Raw genomic sequence first — 13,262 nt, forward strand, 5'->3', positions numbered from 1 at the left:
ACCAACAAAAGAAGAGATAATTTATTTAGGCTCAACTGGGCTAACTAGGGATAAAGATCATCAAGGTAGGTTAATTAGGCTATGGCTCAACAAAGAAAGCCTACTTTCATTTCTCAACTCAAAGATCTACCTAGAATTTCGCTTCAGACCACATTCAAGGCAAGTTCTAGATTTCCAAATAAGCAGGAGAACTAGACAATATAAGCTAACCCACAATACACTTGGAACCAACAAAAACTATGATTTCAATCACCAAGAAGTGAGTATGAGCTTAGAAAAGTAATCATAAAACCCATGAATGGTACTTAATCAAATTCGTCTTTTCTAAGTCTCATATTTTTCAAGTCAAATCAAGTTTAGCCAACTTATTTACCAAAACTAGTTAAAACAACTAAAAGTCCTAAAAAAATGTTCAGTTCAAAATATTACGACCATGGCAAAGAACTGAACAAGAAATCCATGGAAGTACATGAAATAAGTTGCCTTAAGAATAAAGCAACTCAATTTTTTTTCATTTTTTTTCATTTTTTTCATTTTTTTTATTTTTAAATTTATAATTTTACTAAAAACACATTTTTTAGTTGTAAAATATACTTTTTTTTATTTAACCGGAAAAAGAAAAAAAAACTTAAAAGAAACACATATATAACTAACATATTCCTCTATCCCCTAGCTTAAATAATGTCATGTCCTCATGACAATTAAATTAAAAGTAAAAGGAGATAAAGGAGCTTCTCTGAGTTTTTCGATTCTGGCCTCATTTCCTTTTTCTTGGCTTTTCAAGGTTTCTCTCATATGACAAAGACAAAATTATGGCAAAGAAAATATTCTTTTTCATGATAGGAGAAACTTTTCATTGTTGAAATCATGGGAGTGCTTCTTTATCATGGCAAAATATATTAATACATACTACATACGCACATATATATAATATAAATATGTAATTATTATTTTTTTCACTTTTTTTAAGAAAAAAAAACTAACTTTAATATATATATATATATATATATATATATATATATATATATATATATATATATATATATATATATATATACTAAAAGGAAATATTATATGTTACTACTAATGCCTCCCACCAACTAAGTGCAGCCCTAGAGAACTGGAAAGTAGTGAATGAGACCCCACTGGTCTACAGAATACCTGCGGTCCGAAGCATCCTCTGACACTTGTCCAAGAAACCTTGTGCATCCTCGCCCTCAGCACCACTAAACAACGGAGGCTGGAGTCTTCCAAACCTCTCCAATATGCGCTGCTCGTCTTCTGGCATAACAGGAGCTACATAGCCCTAAGCAGCTGCAACCGGCTGGCTGGAGGTGCCCCTGGTGTTTGAAGTCCCTAAACAACCTGCTCAGGTGTGCGAGCAGTGGGAGTTTGAGTGCCTCCCACGGCCAAAGAAGTAACTGCGGCTGTAGTAACTAAGACCGCCTGGGCCAGGCCAGTGCACACTAATAAAATCTGAGCTAGGGCCTCCTGAAGGCCTGGAATAACAATTGGCACAGCCGGTGCCTGAGCTGGTCCTGCTGGAGCATCCACAACTAGGACCGGATCATGAACTGGGGCGGCTGGTGGATATGCAGGTACTGCCCTAGCTGCTGTGCGGGCTACAGCTCTGCCCCTACCACGGCCTCGACCGCGACCTCGGCCTCTCGCAGCCCCTACTGGTGGTACTGGTGGTCGTCTGACCTGACTGGTAGCACGTGTTCTCACCATCTGTGAGAGAATAGAATAACAGAAGTTTAGTTACCAGAATCAGCAGATTCGCACGACAAGAATTCAAGAATGTGAAGTTTCCCTAGAGGTTCTGCAGCCTCTCAAAGCTAAGTACAGACATCTCTGTATCGATCCGCAAGATTCTACCAAACCCGCTCATGACTTGTGAGACCTATGTAACCTATGCTCTGATACCAACTTGTCACGACCCTAAACCAACTCGGTCGTGATGGTGCCTATCATAAAACTAGGCCAGCCGATAAATTCCCAAAATAATTCGACATTTCATAATAAAGATGTTTTTAAGCTATTAATAAATAAAACTTCATAGTATAAGTCTAAATAACAAAGTGCGGAAAGAAACAAAAAAGCCCGACATCCGGGTGTCACAAGTCACGAGCATCTACTAAGGTCTTTCCGAAAATAACTAAGACTTATACAGTCAGGAAAAGTCTAAAGGAAGATATGAGGGAGAAGAGCAAGGTTGTGATCGCCATGCAGCTAGCTTGCCAACTCCGAATATCCGCGATGGATGGAAGAGTCAGCGCTCGCTATCACGTCCAGCAACCTCTGGATCTGCACACAAGGAGCAGGGAGTAATGTGAGTATGCCAACTAAGTAAGTAATAAAGGTAAATAAAGACTGGGCAGTAAGAAACACATAAATCCACATCATGAAATCTCAATAAGTATAGCATGCTTTCGAATCAATATATAAGTCAAATCATCTCGTTTAAAATCCAATTTCGATACAAATCATTTGAAGATATTTTTCAACAGTTTCACAGAGGTTCAATGCAATTTAGAGTAAAAGTGATGAAAATCATAAATAGCCCCTCGGCAAAACATGTATCATAAACCGCCCCTCGGGCATAACATCACTCAAAATCAGCCCCTCGGGCAAACCTCACAATCACTCGTAATCAGCCCCTCAGGCACAACATGAATCAAGAACAGCCCCTCGGGAATTATCATATCACTCACTCAGGATACCCGCGCTCACTGGGGGTGTACAGACTCAGGAGGGGCTCCTACAACCCAAGCGCTATAACAAGCCACCTTGTGGCATAATCAATCAGGCCCTCGACCCCTCATATATCATATATCAGTAATAACACGCTGCGGCACGCAACCTGATCCCATAATATCCTCACAACACAGGCCCTCTGCCTCACTCAGTAAGAAACCTCTCAAGCCACTCGAGCTATTAGTAAACAAGGTGCTCAGCCCAAAATATCATTTTTTGCATAAAAAACGGAGTAATAAAGACTGAGTTATGAAATCAGTAAAACACGGCATAACTAAATATAGATCTTAAGTAAAAACAGTGAGGAGATAATAGTAGAAGGCCCCTAAGGGTCCAAACAGCTTGGCACGAGGCCCAAATATGGCATTCAACCCATATCATAGAAATTCTTTCTAAAGCACGTAAGTATCAATAGTTTTCAGTCAAATATGCAACTTAATAGTTGCTACGGGACGGACCAAGTCACAATTTCCATCGATGCACGCCCACACGCTCGTCTAGCATGTGCGCCACCTCAAAATAGTGAAACAATGTGAAATTCGGGGTTTCATACCCTCAGGACAAGATTTACAGTCATTACATACCTCGAACCGGTCAAATCCCTATTCCTCGATGCCCTTGCCTCTGGAATCGGCCTCCAAACGCCTCGAATCTAACCAAAAGCAATACAATATGATCGATATAGGCCAAGGGATCAATTCCAAACGAAAAACTATAAACTTATACCAAAATCCCAAAATTCACCCAAACTCGGCCCCCAGGCCCGCGTCTCGAAATCCGACAAAAGTCACAAAACTAGAAACTCCTTTCACTCACGAGTCCATACATACAAGATTTATCAAAATCCGACTCCATTTGACCCCTCAAATCCTCAATCAAAACTCTCCAAAACTCAAGCCCTAATCCCCTCAGTTTTATCCCTAATTTCTACAAATTTCATGATTAAACAATGGGAAATCATCACATATACAAGTATTAGGGCTCAAGACACTCACCTTGCTAATAAACCCCTGAATTCCTCTTCAAAATCGCCCTCAAAAGCTCCAATACCGTCTAAAAATGGCGGAAAATGAACTGAAATTCGCAAAGTCCACCTTATATACATTCTGCCCAGAACATTCGCATCTACGGTCCATAAGTCGCTTCTGAGATGCCGCACCTGCGGAAAATCCATCGCAGGTGCGGTTTTCACTTAAACCTCAAATCCCGCTTCTGCGGTCAAACCCCCGCATCTGTGGTCTCGCAGGTGCGGTCCCACGTGCGCACTTGCGGCTCCTGCCCTTCTCATCTATGGCCGCTTCTGTGGCTACTTATGCTCTTCTGCGGGCCTCGCACCTGCGGGCCCCGCTCCGCAGGTGCGGTTATGACAACTGAAGGAAATCTTCGGCATTTCCTCAAATCCCATCCTTTATCCGTCAACCTCCTGATATCAACCTGAGGCCCTCGGGACGTCAACCAAATATACGAACAAGTCACATATCACCATTCAAACTTAGTCAAGCCTTCAGATCACTCAAAACAACACCAAAACACCAAATCAACCTCGGATTCAAGCGTAAGAGCTTATAGACATTCAAATTTCACAAACGACGCTGAAACCTATCAAATCACCTCCGAATGACCTGAAAGTTTGCACACACGTCACAAATGACAATACAGACCTACTCCAATTTCCGGAATTCCATTCCGACCCCGATATCAAGATTTCCACTGCTGATCGAAAAATGCCAAATTTTCAATTTCGCCAATTCAAGCCTAAATCTACCACGGACCTCCAAATTATATTCCGAACACGCTCCTAAGTCCAAAATCACCTAACGGATCTAACTGAACCATAAGAATTCATATCTGAGATCTTCTACATATAAGTCAACGTCGGTTGATTTTTCCAACTTAAGCCTGCTCAAAAGAGACTAAGTGTCTCATTCCACTCCACAACCACTTCGGACGCAAACCAACCTACCTGATTCCACACAATACAGCTGAACAACACATAAAGAAGCAAAAATGGGGGAAACGAGGCTATAACTCATGAAACGACCGGCCGGATCGTTACAAATATGTGGAATCAAGACAAGAGAAATTAAGTCATGATTCAAGTTAAAATGACACCTACTGAATGTGTCCATATCACAAGTGCGGGTGCCAATGTATTTCCCCACAACCCACATATTTGTTTTCAACTTTCTCGCACGCAGCATCCATCTACAACCTTGAAATCATCTATGACAAATAACCTTATATACTTCCAGAGATGACTCATGAACCTCGATCTTACAATACTTTTTTATGTTGTACATTCACATTGCCTGCTAAAGTGGTTTATCAGCAAAAAGCATATTCTTTGACAACATCATTGGTCTAGATTCATCCCACATCGTTGTCCGAATGTCATCAAGATCCCTTGTGAGGGCATCCACGTCCGGCATAGTAGGAAACTGATCAAGGTAGGGGATCGCCCTTGAATGAGAGGGCACATGGGACTCGTACACTCTCTGTCTAGCGGGAGGTGGAGTCTTCATATATAGAGCATGATCATTGGTGGCATCATGCTCCCTCGGCAAATCAGATTTCTCATTCTCATTCTCATCAGCAAAATGTGTTTGCTTATCATCGTCTCCCTCATTAGGAAAGAGTGTATTATCTCCAGACTAATTAGCATTGTTGTCATAATCACTATCATCTTTCTGACTCTGTGCATTTGCTAGATCCTGATTAAATATATCATCTTCGGGCAATTGAGTATAGGCAGGACCTTCAAGTTGCTCGTTTTCACTACACAACCAATAAAATAATGAGTTTCTAAAATTCATACCGACATTATATTTTAACTTTATCTTTTATCTTACAATTCATAATCTGTTGATATCCCATTGATGCACATTATCGACTTGCTTATGACTCCCGGATGGACCACCATGACCCAAAATACCAAAATTGGGCATATTCCAACTGTTGGTTAGTTCATAACTTGTAAAATTCATATCTGGACGGTATCCCCTTTGGAGTATATGAGTGTTTATGATACATAAAAAGAACATACTAAGACAAAGGAAAATTGAAATTTACCATTCGACATGTGAATTATGTAAACTTGAGGAAGAAATTATGTCCTCGCTCCTCATTCACCTGTGGAGATAAGTTTAGATCTGGCCAAATTTTTTCAAACAGAACCTGGTTGGATAACTACTCCAAAAATATCATCCGGTGATTGAGGATTATCCCTATTTTGCAGAACCTCAATAATGCAAACATCTTCAGACTTGACATACATTTCCAGCATTTTTATCACAAGAAGTTTTCGGTGTTCATTCGGAGTCCTCAAAAAATCTTCAAAGTTTCATTGTCTTCGATGTTAAACTCAACTAACAAGAAACCCCTTGCGGAGTAAGAGAATATGGATATCTTCCGGTTACTTTAATATAAACCGAACATTTCCTCACACTCATTCTTTTACATATCAACTATACCAATCTATCATACTCCAATGTAAGTGGCAACTTGACAATACACTATGGAGAACAACTATAGTGTACTGAGTTATTCTCCACGACAACTTCCACCCCCTAATATAATGCAACCCTAATTTTTCGCTCTTCAGACATTATAACAAAATGCAGAAAAAGTTAAGTAAACAAGGATTTCGGTACGAGTAAAGGAAAATAAAAAGAATGCAGAAGACTGAATTTTTGAAGAAAGAATGAAGCTCCTTAAATAAGCAAAAAAGGTAACTGGGGGAGGGGGGTTATAATAATTGGAGTGTATAGTGCATTAATTAAACGCGCTATATACAGCGTATTAAAGCTATGCGCTATACCAACCAATTATTGTGGATCAATCAATTAAGAAGTATAGTGCATGGATGTCATGCGCTATACCTTAACGGACAAACATGCCTTTAAGGTATAACGCATGTCATCCGTGCGCAATACATAAAATGGTCACAAGTTATTTTTTCACCAATTTTTGTGCATTGAATCCAAAAATGCTACACTTTGGTTCCGGACTCCAGAATCTTTTAGTGACACGTTTAAATATTGATTTCATTAAGAAAAGTTTTGCAAGATCAGATTGTAATGACCAGGCCGGTCGTTTTGAATAGTACAACCCCGTTTCGCCATTTACTACTAATTTCATGCTTTACAATTGTTATGTGATTTTTCGGGGTATTTGGTTCGGGTTCGGTGAGGTTTTGAAATGAATTGAGACACTTAGTCTCCAAGAAGAAAGCTTAAGTTGAATAAATTGACCGGAAGGTGAAATATGTGTAAACAACCCCGGAATGGATGTTTGATGATTCCAATAGCTCCGTATGGTGATTTCGAGCTTAGGAGTGTGTCCGAATATTTATTTTGAGGTCCGTAGCTAAAATAGACTAGAAATGGCGAAAATAAGAAATTTAAGTTTGGAATTTGACGGGGGGGCTGACTTTTTGATAGCGGGGTCAGAATCCAGTTCTGAAAATTTTCATAGCTTTGTTATGTCATTTATGACTTGTTTGCAAAATTTGAAGTCAATCGGACTTGATTTGATAGGTTTTTGCATCGAATATAGAAGTTGGATGTTCCTAGTTTCATTTGGCTTGAATTGGGGTGTGATTCACGGTTTTAGCGTTATTTGATGTGATTTGAGATTTTGACTAAGTTCGTATGATGTCTTAGGACTGGTTGATGCATTTTGTTGAGGTCCCGAGGGCCTCAGGTGGATTTCGGAAAGTTAACGGATCGAGTGAGACTTGAAGGAAAGCTGCTGCATTTTTTTCACAGCAACATGAACAGTAACATGCGTGAACAGTAACACGCGTGAACAGTAGCCGTGAACTGTAACATGCGTGAACAGTAACACGAAAATTCTGGACAGTTTAAGGACGAGCAGTCCGGGTTTTGAACATTTTTTTTGACTTCCAAGCTCGGATTTTGGGCAATTCGAGCGAGAAATCACGGGAATTCTTGAGGTAAGTCCCTTGTGATCATTTTTAGTCAATATTATTGAATTATCATTGAATATCCCGGCTAGATTACGTGTTTTCGAGGTGTAAATCGGGAATTTGGGCCTAGGGATTTGAAAATAAGATTTGATGATTTGGAGGCCGAATTGTTGCTGGATTTTGGTAAAATGTGTATGGTTGGACTCGTGGTTAGATGGGGGTTCATATTCCGTAATTTTTGTTTGGATTCCGAGTTGTGGGCCCCGCGGGCGAATTTTTAGTGCAATTTTGGATTCTTAATGGAAAATGTAGAATTTCATATGGACTTAATTCCTTTATTTTTTATTGACAGAATCAAATTATTGTGGCTAGATTCGAGGCATTCAGAGGTCGATTTGAGAGGCAAAGGCATTGTGGAGTAGGATTTTGTTCGGATTAAGGTAAGTAATGATTGTAAATCTTGTCCTGAGGGTATGAAACCCCGGATTTCACATTGTTGTGTTACTTTGAGGTGATGCACACGTTAGATGACGATCGTGAGGTCGTGCACCGCTGGGGATTGTGACTTAGTCCATCCCATATGACTGTTAAGTCGCGTATTTGATTAAAAATTGTTTGATATCATTGTGTTTTGGAAAGTATTATCATGTTTTGGGCTGAATGCCATATTTGGGCCTCATGCCAACTGTTTTGGACCCTTAAGGGAACTTTACCACTGTTCCTCACTGTTTTGTCTTCATATTTGTACTCAGTCATGTTGTATTCTACTGTTTTCATAACTCAGCCATATTTACTCCGTTTTTGATATTTAAATGATATTTTGGGTTGAGCATCATGTTTTACTGTTGCCCGAGTGGATTGAGAGATTTCTGACTGAGTGAGGTCGCGGGCCTGTATTGTGAGGATACTATGGGATCGGGCTGCACACCGCAGCAGTGTTGTACTGATTCATGATTATGAGGCCGAGGGCCTGATTTGCTATGCCACGAGTTGGCTTGTTATGAGGCCGAGAGCCTGTTTGATTATGTCACGAGATGGCTTGTGTCGCGCCCTTTTTTTCTCGCAAAATCGGGTTTATGACATTTGGTATAGGACAACTCATTCCTTTTGGGAACTGGGTTTAGCATTTGAAGAGTCGCCACCTAATGAGTTAAGGTGCATTAGGACACCAATAGAGATTCAATTCTAAGTTTGATTAACCAGAGATTGGGGTAAGGGCTTGAAATTATCCCAAGGGAAAGGTGTTAGGCACCCCTCAGGATCCACTAGTGTGGTTCCCGGCCAGACAATCATTGTGAATTTGGGTGCAATTAACATATTAACAAATAAGGCTCAAACAAGAGGGGATTTCAAATAACAAATATTTGAAAGGGAACAAAGTATGAAAGAGCAATTAAAGCTGATTTTAAACAAGGAGTTGCAATGCTTTTAAAAGAAAAGAGAAATAAGGAAAAGGGGGTCCTAGGTTTATTTAAAATATGGATCACATCAATGCAATACCCGGTAATTACTCATCAGAAGAGGGGCTACACGTGGTATTAGCGCACCGGTCATCATATCCATATCTACCCTTTCCCACCCCGTTTAAGGTACTAAAGCGCGGATTGGTCTCGATTACTATTGCATGCTTTTACCGGTCCCATTCCTATCAGTCCCGGAGGCACTAAGGACTACTATTCCTAAAGGGAAGGGATATTAGGTTGATTTGTTTCAAAGGATAAAATATAAGGCAACATACAAAAACACGTACTGCATGTTGGGGAGAACACATAAACAGATAAAGGCTCATATACACCTCCTTGAACAAAAAACACATAACTAGCATGACTTGCACATACATTTTAGGTCTAATTAAAAATACTAAAGACGAGGGGGGTTTGATTCAGATCCAGATTCATCAGATACCTCAGATAAGAAGCCCAAATCAGGCATGCCTGCTGGTTGGAGCAGTTACTAATTAACATAGGCGAATTCAGTTTTATTGATGTTATTACCTAAGGCTTGCCTAAGTGTTTAAACGGAGTCCTATAGGCATGATATCTACTTTAATTTAGAAAGCGGCGAAACAGTAACAAATTGCTTGAGATCCTATAGCATGCTTGCTAAACCTCGTTAAGTAAGGGAATTAGATTGTTTAAAACTGATTCAAAACAGACTGATGTTAAAACGGACCAGTATCAGGTTCTGCAGGTGATGGTATCTATTATTGCTGATTTAAACCCTATGAACATGATATCTACAGTGAATATGAATGAAGAGAATCAGATTTATTTAAGAATCCCTATAGGCATGATTTCTATATGTTACCGATTTCAGCATTACAAACATGACACTTATTTCCAGCCGTTTAGAACCTAAAACATGATATCTAAGTGGCATGCAGAATTTAAATACGTCCTATAGGCAGGTTATCTAGGCGTGACATTGACCATGAAGAAACTGAGACAAACCCTATAGTCATGGTGTCTAAAATGCAGAATTGAACACAAAGAATTTAAAACAGTCCTATAGGCATGCTTTCTACCCTTGAGCATACATGATCACCCAACCCTTTTTACTAGCCAACCCCAAATGTTTATTACAACTTATTACAAACCAGAAATACTGAATTACAAAAGAAAGAATGAAAGAAAAAGCTACAACCATAGGAAAGTCTGATTTGACTTCCTATCTGAGATATGCAAGGAACCGTATCATTGCCAATGCCATTGATTTCAAGGCCTTTCTCAGACCTAGGTGTGTCAGAGTTCCCTAAGGGCCTCAATAGGACCCCGAGCAGTGCTCACACCTAAGTTACATAACCAGAATAGAGATGAGTGCAGTGTGGAAATGCCAGCCCTCATGTGTCCAAGTTCATAGGGAGCTCATGGGGTCCCAAGGCAAGGCTCATATGAGGAGGGGGGCAGAACTTAAGTTCTAAGAAGATAGTGAGAGTGCAGGAATAGAGTTTTAAGGGATGAGGGAATAAAGGAGAGGGAAAGGGTGATGGGAGACAGCCATTAACATTTCAGGGAATCAATAACTTCACAAAAGGGGGCAGGGGATTGGGAATCCATTGCAAGGAGCCTATACTCTTAGGCATGGGTTAACTTTGGGCATGGACAACAATAGGAAGTGCTGACATGCCTGTAAATCAACCAGAACACACAACAGATAAGGGAACATGGAGGTTGTGATCCCAAAGGGATCAAGTTTGGGTCATGAACAACAATGTTCAATGCTATCATGCCCCAAACCAACCACAGATACCAACCACATTAGGGATAGGGATTCAAAGTCCACAAGCTATGATAAATAACAAAAACATTTATTCAGACAGAAGGGCAGAACATAGCATGCATTAACAATGGATTATTTAAATACAAACAGGAGGCAAACTGGAAGGAAAGAAATAGTAAAGAAACATGTTGTTGTTGATGCTGAAAAATCAATCAGAACATACCAGTTAAAGAAGCAAAGTGCAGTAAAGAAAGTAAGCAGGACTTCAAAGTATAGCCTTGGCTTTCAGCCGGCTAAGCGGACAGTAGCACAAGTAGTAATAAGCAAGAGAGAGTTTTTCTTTTGAGTGTAAGTGTGTGTTCAGCACCAAAAAAAGTTCGTTGTTTGTGTTAATGGGAGAGTATGTATATATAGTAGTTCGAAACTAGGTAAAATAAGGCATGAATCATAATAGTATAGTAATTATGGAACTCAGAATCAATTAGAGCAAAATCAGTATAAGCACTCCCATAATTTAAGGGAATTAGTTCAAACGGTAATGACAAGTAACAAATAAGGAAAGAAATCAATGTACGACCAACAAGGAAAGATTTCAAATTCAGTAAGTATAGGGTAAACAATTAGGGCTAAGTTCAGAAAACTCTAATTAAGGAGATAGTCAGTAAGAATCAAGAACCAATGTGGAAAAGGTACACAAATCAATCAAATTGAGTAGATAAGGTAGGAATCGAAGGTTTAAAAGAAGGTGTTCAAGTCAAACTCAAAAACAAGGAATTCAGAATCAATCAAAGAGAAAGTCATGAGTCTTTGTTTAGCATATAAATAGAGCAGGATAAGAATAACCAGACATAGCAAGCAAAGAGGCAAGTCTTGAACAGTCAAGATGAGCACAAGCACATAGAGATGATATAAGTTAGGCTAAAAACTCAGTAGGAACATATTCGAGCCAAGATAGTCACAGAAACTCAAACAAGAAACGATCAGTCCTGCTAATATACAGAACCAAACGAAGAGACCTAGAAAATTAGGGCTTTCAACATAGACGAGTTAAAGATGTGATAAACTCATCGAATCAGTAAAAATAATACAAGAAATAGAAGTTTAAACACAAAGAATCAGTTAAATGAAGTTTTAAAAGAAGTTCCGAAACCCTAAATTTTTTAGAAGAAGGTGAAAAACACTTGAAATCAACAATTCTTGTAAAAGAGTTTCAAGGACAGTGTAAAACATTAAAGGAACAAACTCAAATCGTTCTAGATCTATATGGATCTAGGAGATATGGGCAGAAATTAGGGTTTCAGAGGAAACCCATACAGAGATGAAAGAACCTGTCTAGAATCTCAAAGATCGTAACCAATACAGCGTGATTTTGCTCGAAATCACACTGGAGTAGCCAAGAACAGACAAGATAATGGCCAATTTTGACCAAGCGAGATGGTTCGAAGAAATTTAGGTCGTGCCCTGGCTTCTGAGCTGCCTACATATCCCCGGTCTTACAGGAATCAGGCCGTATGTAGTTCAGGATCCGTCGGCGGGGTATGCCGACGGGTATTTTTCAAGAACGAATGTGATATTTTGGGTTGGTCGAGTGAGTGGCTTACTGGAATGGTTAGGCTTGATGTGGCTGCGGGCACCGGGGCGGGCTCCTGCCGGGACGGCCGTTGCATGCCGGTTTTACCTGCAAATAGAAACAATACAAGCGTATGTTGTGCATAAAATTAGATATGATGCAAGTTCCCATCGGACCATGAATGCTGCATTCAAACGGTTAAAGTTCAAAATTCAAAATTAAAGTTTGCATTTAAAAAGTAAATTAACAAAAAAAATAGTAAAACTAAATTTTCATGCATAATAAATTAATAATACTTCAAATTAATCTAACAAACTAAAACATTAAGCATAAATACGTCTAATAATTTTAAAATAACACAAATTGTCGAAAAATCTTAAATACGAATTTCCGGAGGACGCTCAAGAAAATACTTAATATGCCTCCTTAAACTGCCTGTGCCACACTCTGAACGAAATTTTAAGACCTGACCACAGTTCTTGCACTTTAATTTCTGACCTTCTTCATTTTCTTCTACCACCTCAAAGTGTTGCCAAACATATGAGCGCACTCTAGAAGTACGAGACATGATTTAACTTGAGATTTGAGAATTGAGAATTTGAGATTGAGACTTGAAGTCTTGCAAATTGGAGAATGAGAGAATGAGAGAAATTGAGATTGAGAAATGAGTATTGAGTGAAGAAACGAAGAAGGGGGGGGGGGGTTATTTATAGTTTTAGAGAAGGTTAGTTTTGTAAATTAAAAAAGGGTTAAAAATTATAAAAAAAAAGGCTATTTATGCAATATTTC

Source organism: Nicotiana attenuata, chromosome 2 (assembly GCF_001879085.1).
Source record: "Nicotiana attenuata strain UT chromosome 2, NIATTr2, whole genome shotgun sequence".
Lineage (NCBI taxonomy): Eukaryota > Viridiplantae > Streptophyta > Magnoliopsida > Solanales > Solanaceae > Nicotiana > Nicotiana attenuata.